We start from the raw sequence: 13,204 nt of genomic DNA, 5'->3' as shown, positions 1-13,204 counted from the left end.
GTTAGATAAATCAGTCGCGTTTGGTAATTATTGTCTGTGTCATCTTTTTTAAAAGGTATTTTCAAAACTTTTCTTCTGATACAGTTCATTTTTTGGACACAGGACTTCAAGTCATTAATTTTGAAAGTTTACTAGTTCTCTCAGATCTTTTTCTATGCATAGGACCTAAAAACATTTTTTTAGACCTTTGTAGATGTGCCACATTTGCTCTTATGACTTTATGTAGTGACTAGTGTCCTGGTGCATGGATCTGTGCATGTTGAAAGGAAATGATTAGTCCCTCCAGTGCAGGGTCTAATGCAGGTGGTCCCAGGTGGTGGCCAGCAGGGTGGGACTGGGCGAGACGGGCTGGACACAGCCTGAAGCCAACCTTCGTGGTCTCTCCCTGCCTGGCTGCACCTGGGCCGGCGCTGCTGCTCAAAGGGCATCTGCGAAATGAGTGGGTTCCTCCGGCAGGTGGGTCCCTCGGCCTGGCCTGCGGGGATCAGCCAAAACCAGCTCTCCAACATCCCCCAAGGGATCCCAGAGTGCAAGAGGAATTGCAAAGAATCGGGCTCCCTCCTGTCTGGTTCTGCGTTGAGCATCTGCCCCCGCTGGTGCACAATTGGGACTCAGGAGGGACCCAGGCAAGGCTCCAGGGTGTGTCTGGCCAATCTCACCCAGTCCTGATCAGCCAGACCCCAGCAGCAAGCTAACCTACCGGTCAAGGCGTTTACCCCCTGGTGGTCGGTGTGCATCATAGCGACTGGTCAAACAGTTGAACAAACAGTTGTACTCTTAGCATATTAGGCTTTTATTACATAAGATGATTCTATTTTATTGTGCTTTTTTGAATGATTTCTTGATTATAGATCATATTTAAGGTACTTTTTTATTACATTACTTTTGTTTGTACTAAGTTGTAAGCACTCAATTTTTAAATTTTGAACAACAAAGTTTTATTTTATATATTTTGTTTCTATCTGTTTTTCTATAATTTTTCTTTGTAGATTGGATTTACTGATTTGGTCTTGAATCTGCTTTCAGTCTGTCTCTAAATTTAAGTTTTTAAAATATCTTCTATTTAATAATTTTATATACTAGAGGCCCAGTGCATGAATTCTTGCATGAATAGGGTCCCTGGTGGCTGCTGGCTGACACCAGGGCCTTCCTTCCCTGGCTGCCAGATGCCACTGGGCCTCCCTTCATTCCACACCACCCCCTGGTGGTCAGAACACATCATAGAGGGCGATGAACTCCCTGTCAGTCGAACTCCCAAGGGGACACTTTGCATATTAGGCTTTTATATATATAGATTAGTTATTTAGAAGATAATATATTTTGCTTATAAGGAAATAGTTTCAGGCTTTTAAGTATAATCAAAATGAATAAAGTCACCAAAGCGAAGGACCTATGATAAAATCACCATGATCTCAGGGTCAAGACAGAACCAAACAGCTAGGAGGCATAAGAAACGTATTTAGAATGCTGCATCCTGTCAAAAACAGAAATGGAGGCATACAATAAAATGGGATGTTTAAAGCACAACTTGGAGGCAGATTTTAGAGTCATAATTATTTCAAAATTACAAAAAAAATGCAAACTGATAGCAATTAAGGACAGATAAAAAATATGAGCCAGTTTTTTTCTACAATGCAAAAATTGAGGGAAGAGTGTGGTAGAGGACTGTGCCAATTCAAGATTATGAGGAATAAATTGGATATGTAAAAAAGAACTTATAAGCACTACATATCTATATATATATATATATATATATTTGTTGTTAATCCTTACCCAAGGATATTCTTTTCTTTGATTTTTAGGGAGAGGGAAAAGCAGAGAGAAACACTGGTGTGAGAGAAACACGTTCACTGGCTGTGTGAGAAAAAACAAATCATCTTTTCTGTCAAAGAACAATTGAGACAGCTGTCATTTTGGACTGCATGACTTGGCAACTGTCATGTTGGCCACATGGCTTGCAGCTCCCTGGGGGCCACCATCTAGAAATGGCAAAGGCCAACCCCTCTCTTTGAATTAGCCAATCGCGAAAGACTGTGGGCCTGAGCTCCAATCAAGAGTGAGGGACAGGTAATGTGCGTCAGGGATTACAAAGCTGAGCAGACCGACTGCTGGATGTGCAGGTGCTTCCAGACCATGTGTGCGCACCCTTCTACGTAGAAGTAAAGACATTTGCTTTGCTGCCTGGCTCCCGAGAATGTTTTGTGTTCTACCAGGACCCCTGCATTGGGGGGCTCGCCTTGTTCCTTACAGTTGCCTCCTGCACACCCCCGACAAGACCCCACCAGAGAGGAGCCTGCAACCAAGGGACGTGCCCTTGGCTGGCATTGAACCCATGACCCTTTGGTCCTCATGCCAATACTCTATCCACTGAGCCAAACTGGCTAGGGCAATCATTATATTTTAATTTAGACTTGATGAAAACTTTATCCAGTAAATCCATAATTTCACATCCGTACCTTTTAGATGGTACTCATTGATCTCACAGACTATAAAGGGCTTTGGATAGAAAACTCTAGAATCTTTGGACTTCTCTGAAGGGGCTTGGTTATTTTAATCTGCATATGATCACGAGTGAATCTTGTTGTTTTTTAAAAAAAGAAGAAATCTTTGATTCTGTGGAGTTTCGTCCAGGATTTTGCATTTCTAAGGAGTTTCTAGAGTAGTGGTTCTCAACCTTCCTAATGCCGCGACCCTTTAATACAGTTCCTCATGTTGTGGTGACCCCCAACCATAAAATTATTTTCGTTGCTACTTCATAACTGTAATTTTGCTACTGTTATGAATTGTACTGTAAATATCTGATATGCAGGATGTATTTTCATTGTTACAAATTGAACATAATTAAACATAGTGATGAATCACAAAACAATATGTAATTATAGATGTGTTTTCCGATGGTCTTAGGCGACCCCTGTGAAAGGGTCGTTCGACCCCCAAAGGGGTCTCGACCCTCAGGTTGGTGACCCCCATAGGTTGAGAACCACTGTTCTAGAAGAAACCAAGGCTGCTGGTTCAGGACTAAAAGTTTGTTACCAAAGCTTTACATTACTGGGCAATGCTTTCTATTCCCAGGAATGAAGGCCTACCCCAGAGCATATCCTTTAATAATCCATGGTTCTGTAGTGATAGCTTTTTTCAGTACCTCCATCATAATTAGAAAGCAGACACAAATACATATATTTGTGCACTCATTCCTCATTTGATTTTTTTTTCATTAAAGTTTCCTCACATTTTGCATGTACAAGGTCTCTCTTAATCTGATTGAAAGTATGACTCAGACATTTTGAAACTAGTTTTATTTATTACCATAAATTTCTTAGGGAATTGTCTGTGATTTTTTTTTTCACTTTTAATGATCTATACTTAATTTGACACCTTTTATTTTTTAAGCAATTCATGTATTCACAGTTGGTGTGTGTTCACTTAAATTGGATGTGGCATCAGTCAGAACTCATTATAGCTACTACTTGAAAGTATCAGAATCTCTGTATACATCCCATTCAAGAAAAATAGGAACCTTATTTATATACAGAACACATTTAGTTTCCATTTTAGAGCCCAATAGTTTGGGTATGGAAGAGGGAGTTTACAATATATTTTACAAAGTAAGATTTTGTTTAAATTACAGATACTCATTTAGCACCCCCTTTCCTCAGTTCTATTGCACACTTTTTGTTTTCTCAATTTTAATACTGCAACCTGGTACTTACTTTCACTTCATAGTCTTACTAGTAAATTGAAATGTTTATTAGATAGGTGAGTTAGTTCAGTTCCTCCAGATCCTCATAGTCTGTCTTGCATAAAGTCCTCAGAAATCCATGGTGAATATTTAACTCAAATTCCCTGAAGGCCACCTTTCTTCACTTTTTAATTGGACAGTGACCTTGTGCATTGTATTTATGATTCTATCCTCATTGTTAATAGCAAAAATTCCTCAAACATGTGACATTTCTGAATTCTACAAAACATTTCTAGAATGCTTGCATTTTTTTCCAGGTGTTTACATTGTTTTTAATTTTAAAAAAATATGTGATAGGAGAGTGTGCCAGATAACTGTTAACTTGCCCAACCAGATTCAGTGCCATATTAATCTTACTAGAGTGATTTTGAAGAAAGCCAAATGCCTGAGGGGTAGAGTTAATTATAATTGAATTTTATTCTTATATCGAGCATACAAACTAACCACCTATATTTTGAAAGTTACTTTCATTTAAAGCATCAGAAGTAATGGATTGCACTTCTATATTATATGCATTTAATCACCAATAGTTTTCCTTAAATATTTCAATGACACTTTTTCAATTTTCCTTGCTGCATTATTCTATTAATTGTAGGCTATTACTGTTCATGCTTTATATGCTATTTCTGAGACTCTCTGCAGAGACTTCCATTCCAAACTGCCACCATGATAAATTAAATACCTAGCCTAAGGAGGTGATGACTTCTCCTTGGATTTTCTTGAGCTATTCATGGCTGCTAGTGTGATTGGGACATAATTGTTTGATTTATTTGCTTATCTAGGCAGCTTATGGGAAATGCCGTGCATTTGGCTATAACATCTTTCTTAATTCATTCATGTGAAAATGTAGACCACAGCATAATTAAATAATCTCTCTATGGATGACAATAGTAACTGTAATCATTATATGTCTTTTGTCAGCCACAGGTAAAACAAATTACAGGTTAAGAAAATTACAGAGTTTATCATTATATTCATGACTGTATTTCAGTTGCTATATATTTTGTTTATAAATTTTCATTCATCTTGTGTAGCCATGTGAAAAGGTTTCTTTAATTGTGGTTTTCAGAGCATGTTCATGAGAAGAATGTTAAAGTAAATGTTTCTATGTTTTATTAAATAAATTGGTGTAGAGAGAAAAATGCATGATCAGAAGAGGAACACAGACTACTTAAAAAAGGATACTAGAAAAGTATATGAAAGATAAGTTAGTATAGTTTTCAATCTTTTAATTCTATATCATTGCCATAAATGTTTTGAAGTTAGCAAAATCAATTATTTAATTTTCTTTTTTAGATTTGGCTACTTATTGATTTTTACTATAAACCAATATTGAATTTCAGAGAACTCAATTAGAAATATAAAGATATTTGTTCTTCAAGATTTATGTAGAGACATAAACTTTTCAAAGTTAATGATGAGTTTCATCAATAAGTTCAGTAATTTTTACTTTCAATTTCATGTTTCAAACCCTATATTGTTGCATTTAAAAGTTTTTTATACACTTAGAAATTATGACTATAATTATTGATGTAATTGTTGAAAAATATCTTAATATTAACACATTGTTTAAGTTACATTTATAATGACAATAGTAAGTTCAATATTTTCCCCAGGCCTTTCTATGTATTGACATTCAGTGATTCATGCAAACCTCTGAGTGTTGTCACCCTCAAAGAGCCTTCTCTAATTCTCTTACATGGTGTAGATTAGCAATTTTCAACCGGTGTGCCATGGCACACTGGTATGAGGCAAAAATTTCTAAAACATGCCATACCTGACTATTTAGTCAGGGGCACTGACCTTTTTTCCCTTAGTTTGTCAAATAAAATAATGGCAACAGCCAACACAATAGCCATCCCACATGAGTGAATCAATATTGTACCTACTTTTTGTCTGATAAGCAAAAAAAAAAAAAAAATTATATATATATGGCTAATATGCTAAATGTCCCTCCTACAGTCCAACAGGTCACTATGATGTGCACCGACCATCAGGGGGCAGACGCTCAATGCAGGAGCTTCCATGATGCGCACTGGCCAGTACCATGGACCCGGTGCCAACAAACCAACAATTGGCTTCCCGCAAGTGGGACACAGGCCCCTCCAACACCCACGAGCAACACCCCACCAAATTTCAGCCAGTGCTGCCAAGACCCCTGGATGCAAAATGTAGCCCACAGCCCAGCCCAGCCTAGAAACGGTCGCTGTGGTTGCCAGATTATGACATCACTTAGCAACACCCATCTTCCTCTCCCTAGCAACTAGCCTTCTTGGAATTTCTTCAGCCCAGGAACACAGGTGGAAACATTTTATACTTTAACCAAATGTCTGTGAAGCATTTTACGGTGCCTCATCTCATTTGATCCTCACAGAAGTCCTGGAGTAGGTAGATAGGAGACTTGGTGGAATCGTATTTCCTTTTCATTAGCTGAAAAACAGAGATTTAGAAAGCTTAGAAACTTGACCCAACTGAAAACAAGTAATAAATGGTGGACCTTGAAAATGACTTCAGGTTTTCTCACTGCGCAGAATATAGTCAAACACTGCTGCAGTTAAATATTTTACCCTTTGTTCTCCCTGCGTGATCTACAATAATAAACTGCTTCATGTTGATATTTACTGTGGTGTTGCTGACAATTACCTGAAAGAGAAGTTAGGGTGCTTCACTGGGCTGGAAAAAGTTTAGCTATATCAGAAAGCAGATCTAATTAAGCAAGATCTAATATATGGCTAAGTTGATTCATGAATGGGCAATACATATAAAGCTCTTGCTGGTGCCAATTGCACACATGTGTTTCCACCTGTCATTGTCCATCGTGAATTTGATTGACACTTCTATTATAGAAAAAGGGTGAGTAGCGATATTAAAATATTTCTTCTAATTAATTTTCTTTCAATGTGCACGAATTTGTGCACTGGGCCACTAGTTATAATATATTTGTTAGTGTGCCACAGAATTTTATTAATTAGTTTATGTGTGCCATGAGATGAAAAAGGTTGAAAATCACTATTTCTCCAAAACTGTATTATTTTCACATGCAACTGATATGAAACAGCTTCCTCATTCTGCTTCGCTTTCTTTTTGATTCATATTTTCTGTCATTAATTCTGCAACTTAAACAAGTAATGAGTCATTAAATATAAATGTCTCTGTTTGCTACTTAAGTAATTTATAGCTTTTCTTTGACAGTTTTGCATGTTTCAAAGAGAAATTACCTTGACTATAGTGTATACAATCTTGTCACTTGGGGTGAATTACCTATTTACAAATCATTTAAAAATGTCTTCAACTAATCAATAAGCAAAGTTATAAATGGCCAACATAAATCAGAATTAAATAATTGCACTTAAGAGTTATTCTTTAATTTACCAAATTGGCAAACTTTAAGAGAATTAATCATATTAATTGATACATGTGTTAATTGACTTAAGTATGAAACAGCTGGCGGTTATATGCTGGCGGAAATCTAAATTGGTATAAATTTCCTGGTTTGCAATTTGAAAGTTTTATTTTAGGTTATGAAACATTAATAATCTTAATATCTCTGAAGATGGATAGTCATTTACTTATTGCTTTCTGAATAATCTTTAAAATTGAGCAATAACAAAAAACGACATCACCACTAAAAACTAAAGCAAGGTATCACCTACACACTGATCATAATTGAGGATGTGGCATATATGGAATAATATTAAAAGTTGATATGTTTTTGCAAATTTTTATAAAGTATCAGACAAAAGAAGAGTCGTGTTATGAAAAATGAATCTGAAGTCATTAAAGAAACTCATAGTTTCCTCTGATTTCAAGAAAAACACATCTATTAAATACATTAATATACCCTCTCATCATCATCATCATCATCTTCACCACCACCACCTAGTATTAGTTTGTTACTGTTGCTATAAGAAATTACTATAAACAGCAGATTAAAATGATACAATCAAGGGGGGGAGGAAGAATGGATAGGCAGAGCACAGAGGATTTCTACAGTGAAATACTCTGTATGATACTATAATGATAGAAAAATTATTATCCATTTGTACGAACCCATAGGATATACAGTACCAACAGTGAATTATAATCTAAACTATGGACTTTGAGTGATAATGATATGTCAATGTAGGCTTATCAATGATAACAAATGTAAGACTTTGGTGCAAATGTTGCCAGTAGGGAAGGATATGTGCATATGTGGGGGCAAGAGGTATATAGGAAATCTCTCTGTCTTCCTCTTAACTTTGCGACCAGTCTAATCTGCACTAATGAAATAGAATGATGCAAATTGACTGTACCTTTGCGATGCCCACCAGCCAATCAGGAGTGAGTATGCAAATCAACCCAACAAAGATGGCAGGTTATTTTGCATATGCAGGTACCGAGCTGCCGGGGGCAGGGCTGACACAGGCATTCCGCACTGCCCCAGCCACTCTAGGACTCTGGGCAGCGTGGGAAGGTGGAAAAGCAGCTCTGAGCTGGAGCGAAGGCGGAAAGGCGGCTCTGGGCCGGAGCGAAGGTGGTGCTGGCAGCCAGGGGAAGGAAGGACCATTCTTGCACAAATCTTCATTCATTGGGCCTCTAGTACTGCTATAAAAGAATGAAATTTTTAAGGCAGACAAACAAAAAACACATAAATATATTATGTTCTGTATGTCAGAAGTCTGGAATGGATCTCATGGGGTTAAAATCAATATGTTGGCAGGGCTGTATTTCTTTCTAACAAAATAGCTCTAGGAGAGAGTGTGTTTCCTTGCCTTTTCCAGCTTCCAGAGGTCACCCACCTTCCTTGGCTCATGAGTGCCCCCGCCTCCATCTTTATGTTCAATATAGTTATCTAGTAGTATTCCCTTGTGTATATGTACCACATCTTCTTTATTTAATCATCTATGGGAGGACACTTAGGTTGTTTCCATGCCTCAGCTTCCGTGAACAATGCTGCAATGAATATACAGGCACATATGTCTTTGCAAAGAAATGTTTTCAAACTATTCAGCCATAAGAAAATATTAAATACTGCCATTTGCAACAACATGGATGGATCTTGTGAATATCATGCTAAGAGAAATTCAGGCAGAAAAAAATTAAGCACCATATGATTTCACTCACATGTGGGATATAAAACTGAAACTCATAGACACAGACAACAATATAGTGGTTACCAGAAGAAAGGGGACTTAGCGGGTAAATGGAGCCAAATATATGGTGATGGAAGAAGATTTGACTTTGGGCTGTGGCACTCAGTATATACAGACAATGTATCATAGACTTGTACACTTGAAACCTATATAGCTTTATTAACCATTGTCTTGTCACTTCAACAAATGTAATTTAAAAGTAATAAAAATATTAAAAACATAGTCATCTAGTAAAGGTAAAACTTGAAATTCTAGTATTTTAAAACCTGGTATTATAAGCAAATAAGCCCCATATATTTTGTTTATAAGACTCATGAATGAAAAGATACTCTATTCTACTTTCTATTTTGAAATTTTCCTATCTGAAAATGTCTTTTGAGATAAAAATGTATTTAAACATTTATTACTTTTCCATTGAGACTGATGTTTGATTTTTTTAATGATAACAACATGCCTTCTATATTGGTGAGATGTTTATGAATTAGAGTCATTGGTTCATGGCAATGCTGTTAGTTCTATAACTACTAGTAATATGGCAATGGTCTTTTATGAAACTATTCATATTATTTTTAAACAATTTTTATTGATTTTAGAGAGAGGAAGGGGAGAGAGAGAAGGAGAGAGAGAGAGAGAGAGAGAGAGAGAGAGAGAGAGAGAGAGAGAGAGAGAGAGATAAGCATTGATCCGTTGACTCCCGAACCCACCCCAGACCAAACCAGAAACCTGGGCATGTGTCCTGACCAGGAATGGAACCAATGACCTTCAGTGCACGGGATGATGCTCAACCAACTGAGCCACTGAAACTATTCTTGATAAACTGAATATGGCATGATTGACTTTATCTGTTAGTACATATATTTGAGAGTAATTTCCTTTCCCACCATTATGACCATAACTTTAATTCATGTCCTCATGAACCTTGGACTTTATGTTCTTATTGATCATCTATTACCTCCAGTTTTTCCACTTTTGAGAATGGTGAATCTATTATTCAATGTTTCTGTGAAATGTTAATATATCCATATCAGACTTGGTTTTAAAGTATTTTAGGTGTTCCATAATTTTATTGTTATGGCAAACAAAATTGTCTCTTCCATGAGCCCTGTATAATTTTGCATTCCATCTTTTTCCAATCTCTTACCAGTGTACATTCCAGAAGTGTAAAATGAAGTATTGTCCTTTTCATCACCAGGGTCCTGGCAGAAGCAAGTAGTTCATTCAAATAAAGTAATCAAGGAAAATGTCCCATGGGGACTGTAGAAAGCTGGGTGAGCAGGCTGAAAGGTAAACTGGGCAGGATATTGCAACCTGTTGCAGTTGACAACCATGGGAGGGAGCAGAGCATCGCTCCCCTTACAGACTTAAAGAGACAAGGGATAAGGACAAGGTCATTGGAACCAGAACCTGGAAGCAAGACGGAGCTGTGTCCATTTCCTTTATGAAGATCCACAGATGAGCCCCTTCTGGGTCATTCTCTGTTAGAACTCCCCTGAGATTTTCCAAATTTAGGTTTTGCTAGAGCCTCCAAGGGCTCAGAACTGTAGGGAGAAAAATATCTGGGGAGGCAAACAGATGTCCAGTTCATTCCACACAGACATGGACTTTCCTCTGTGCTTTCATATGCATTTCTCACTTTCTGGAAGTCCTTCCCATCCCTCTACCTACCAACCCCCTGATTGGTTACCTCATTTAAAAATTTGAAGCATGTGTAGGGATACTGTTTCTTTTACTATTCAAGACAAAAAATACAGTGTGTGTTCTTTTATGCTCCCACACTATTTTCATCTCCTGTAAATTCTTCCATTGTTTCACGTTTTTAACATTTGGACTTCTTTTGCCTTCCTGCTGTTTTTGAATGTTTCTGGAGTTGGTACAGGGAATCATAATTGTTTTGACATTTTATCAAAATGCTTATTGATGTTGTACCTATTTTTTTAAATTTTTGTCAAAGGTCTTTTAAAAGTTAACAAACATTAGATAAAAAATACTTCGCAGCAAGTTAAGGTTTTGTAATTATCTTTGGAATGTGACAGTAGGGGAAATAAGAATCAATATCCATTTAAAATATTAATATTTCCAAATGTGAACATATTATAATGTCCAAAATGAATTCAAACTTCTGAAGCAGAGGAAAATACAAAAGATAATAAAAGTTAGAAACATATTTAAGGCAAAGGGTTTACCATGTACTTTTAAAAATCTTCATTTTGAATGAATTCTAATATAACTTTCCTCAAAGGAAAGGACAAAAAGAATAATACTGGTAAATATAACTTAGGATGTTTATGTATTTGAACTTGGTTGAAGACATTTTCCGTAATATTTCTTGATCATGGGAATGAATAAGTGCTGACAGGAGGATATGAAGAAAAGGTAATGTGATTAAGGAATTAAAGTATAACTGATATAAAATAATATAGTCTTACTAGAGGCCCCGTGCACAAAATTCTTGCATGGGTAGAGTCCCTAGGTCTGGCCAGTGATCAGGGTCAATCTGTGGGCGACTGGAGGGGCAATAAGGGGCCCCTCACTGGCATCCACCTTGGCTGGCCTGGAGCCTGCGGGCTGGGGGCAGCTCCTGCTTTGAACGTCTTCCCCCTGGTGGTCAATGCATGTCATAACAACAGGTCATTTCATCAGTCATTCTGCAGTTTGGTCAATTTGCATATTAGGCTTTTATTATATAGGATTACAGTTAACTTAGTAAAACTATAAATCATCTCAAGTGATGTAAAAATGACAAAAATAATATAATAATGACTAATAATTTAATTATAGTCTTTCATACACAGCATCACATGTATGATGTACTTGTTAGTATTGTTTCAAAGAAAGAATATTGGAAACATAAAAATTGTCAAGGCTGCACTACTCTGTTGGAGAAGAAAATGGGGTCATATAAAATGTGATATTCATAATGTGATAATTATTAATATTCTATAAATTCCCTGATATCTATAAACAAAAGAATTGAATTGCTCTCACTTTTTTTTAATACTTCCCTATTTTTTTATGATTAGTCTGTTTTTGTTTGTTTTTCTTAAACAGCTTAGAGTTTTCAATGTCTTGGCCCTTTCTGGTTTATTTTTTTACTATCCTCCATCTGTTACTGTTTTAGGCATGTTTTTTCTAAAGAAGAATGAAGTATACTGTTTTCAGAGCAATCTCAATCTTTACTATTGAAAAAAAAATACTCCAATTACATTGTGTGTGTATTTTTGCTTCATCTGTTTAACTTACTAATTAATTCTTCTATTTGATATTCTTGGTAGCAAAAGTCTTTGGGGAACTGGTGGTTGGTTGATTGGCTGGTTTCTATGCCTTACTATAAAAATTATTACCTTTAAACATACCATACAATCATTCTCTTACAAATTGAATTTCCTGTATTTCTCCTTCATCAAACTCTAAGCCCCATGAGTGCAGAGGTTATTTTTCCTTTGCTGTTCACTATAGCATGCCTAGAATCTCAAACGGTATCTAATATTTAATAGGTGATCAAAATATTTGTTGAGTTAATGTTAACAGTGGCTTGTTTCCAGTATAATGTTTTGCTTATTTGCAAGTATAATTATTTGAATTTCATCTGGGGCAATTCTAACAAATCTTTTCTTTTGGATTTACTCTTTCAGAGAGAATTTTGTTTACTCTCCAAGTAAGGTTGTGGGCCTTTAGGGACACTTTAGCTAAATGTATATTATTTGAGATGCTTTGCATGTACATATAGTATGAATTTTGACACTAAACTCTTCAGAGTGTCAACCACTGTTGAAGGTTTTTTTTAAAGAAAACTTGTTTCCCACTCACCTATAACCTAGTGGCACATGTCACATTTTTATCCCTTGTTTGATATTTTGTGTTTCTTGGTAGATAATCTTTCATTGAGGGTTTTGTTTGCATGCTTTAATAAGTTGGACTTATGCCAATGTCTTGCTTTCAGCACAACAGGGGGTGGGAGGGGGTGCTTCTCTGGATACAGTTTTGCCAGATATTTTAAAATTAGGGACCAGCTAAATTATGTGAAATGGTAAATAAGAGGAGAGGGACTGCATCTTGAGTTTATGTAATATTTCTATAGAAAAACAAACACAATGGGACACATATGAATGTATACAAAAACTAAAGGTCATGAATCTGGTTTTAAAAAACTAAACTGTGACTTATCTTTCTTGAAAACAACTGTGAGACTCATAGTATGCATATGCCATGCAAAAAGACCAAAGAAATTGCATTTAAACAGGAATTAGACATTGATACTATTTTTTCACTTGGAAATAATTTTACACATCAACTAGTCATTAAAAGAACTTCTCTAAACATCTGTACAAAA

This window comes from Myotis myotis, unplaced genomic scaffold (assembly GCF_014108235.1).
Source record: "Myotis myotis isolate mMyoMyo1 unplaced genomic scaffold, mMyoMyo1.p scaffold_m19_p_2, whole genome shotgun sequence".
Lineage (NCBI taxonomy): Eukaryota > Metazoa > Chordata > Mammalia > Chiroptera > Vespertilionidae > Myotis > Myotis myotis.
The sequence above is the reverse complement of the archived record's forward strand: the minus strand, read 5'-3'. Positions refer to the sequence as shown.